This window comes from Convolutriloba macropyga, chromosome 1 (genome assembly GCF_964194025.1).
Source record: "Convolutriloba macropyga chromosome 1, txConMacr16.3, whole genome shotgun sequence".
Classification (NCBI taxonomy): Eukaryota; Metazoa; Xenacoelomorpha; order Acoela; family Convolutidae; genus Convolutriloba; species Convolutriloba macropyga.
Window position 1 is genome coordinate 2477112 of NC_134468.1, and position 1811 is coordinate 2478922.

Consider the following 1811-nt stretch of genomic DNA (forward strand, 5'->3'; position numbering starts at 1 on the left):
GTTCTCAGCCCACTTACCGGGTGAACGTGGTAGAAACTGTACACCTCGTTGTTTCTGTTTTATATTTTTAGTTTTTTATGGGCGTGAAGTTTTGGCATGTGTCCACGCATAATCGGTTTTTAAACTTAAAAAAATTCAACGCTTATTTGACTTTTTGACATCAGAGTCCAAATGTAATTCAATCTGTGGTCAATGTTATTGTAACTTTTGAACCTAAAGTTTGTCACTTATAAAAGCCATGATGCGACACATTTAACGTATACACAGTTGTTTCAGACAAACAACATATGGCTTTTAACCAAAAAGTTTAAGGAGTTATGAACTTTTCCACTGTTGCTAGTGAACCATTATGAAATAGCTACTGTAATTTTTCCCTACTAACTAATTTTTATCCACAGAAATTAGGAACAATGCCAAATGGTGCAACTGTGTTTGAGTATTACTAACTAATATAGTTACTACATATGGCTTTTAGTTAAATTTTGCAGCTCAACTGACTTTAACTAAATTTTACATTGATGGTAAGAATGCTCTGCGCTCGATAGTGGTCAAACACTGCATTAGACCAGAGCATGTTAAAACCAATATTGGTTCGATCGAAAGAGCTAGCTCGTAAACTTACCATCGTATATTGTTTCTGCTCGCACATTTGCATTCTAGATTGAATTCTATCAATTCTCTGAGAAATTCAGGCGCTGTGTGTTATCATATTCTGGTTCGCTTCACCAGTTTGTCATTATATTTGCCGATAATTAAATTCCAAAGGTTTGCAAATTCATTAAGATTGGATTCGAGTTTGAAGAATCGATTACACACCCTGTTAATTGTGTTGTTTTCCGGTTGCCTTATTTTCGATAACATAATTTATACTTTGAGAATTAGTGCTGGTTTATTAGTTTAATCTGAACTGCATTCTAGAGTCATGGCGGTAAGTGAAATGTTACAATTAACATAGGAAACTATTTGTGAAGTTAAATAATGTTGTAAAACAATCAGACAGTTGAGAGAAAATAATATCAATTAGAACTTATTAGAACATTTTTTTCGATCGGATCATTCAAAGCAACGAGTTTCAAAGATGTTTCAACGAGTTTCAACGAGTTTCAAAGTCAGAAACAACTTCTCATCATCAATCAATTTTTTGTAGAAGTCATCTATCAAAGTTTTGGATTGCTATCCATCGCAATCCGCGATATGATGAAAATAGTTTTTGTTTATTTGCTCTTAATTTTCATTTGTTTTTCTTGCCATTGAAAGCAGAAAAATCAGTAACCGCACAGTATTTAATACTATAACAAGACAATGAGATATCATGAGATTGAACTTCATATAGTTTTGTCATTCATGAATCTAAAAATGGTATTTCCAATTAATTTGAAAAATAGTCTAAGAAATTTGACATTTTAGGAACAGAATATTTCAAGGAAAAATTGTAACCATAAAATCACCTCAAATATTTTTCATGGCGACTTATGATAAGTAAGGCACCATATAAGTAAAGCATAGAAGTTTGACATTTCATGCACAGAAACATTGTTTCGAAACTGCAGGTGGCCCTTTAGACTGTCTATCATCCAGACTAAATAATTTTTATGATCGTTGTATATTCAATAAAATTCCAGCAAACCCGGGCGAAAATCCATGAAATGAACGTATGATTTTTATGATAATTTGATAAGTTTCTTTTGTGGTGGTTAACCTGGGTACCTAAACGTAATTCTAACGCAAAAAGTTTTGAAATCACTCATTAAATTGACGTTTATCATTTTAAGCAAACGAGTTTGAATGTGTTTCTGACCATTTCTCTTTTG

The 1811-nt window shown here is 32.5% G+C and overlaps 1 protein-coding gene across 1 annotated transcript in view; it reads right to left on the reverse strand.

Moving 5' to 3' along the window:
* The window catches only part of LOC142357966 (mitochondrial nicotinamide adenine dinucleotide transporter SLC25A51-like), a 129111-nt gene that overhangs the window by 99794 nt on the left and 27506 nt on the right, over positions 1-1811 (reverse strand). The window lies entirely within an intron of this gene.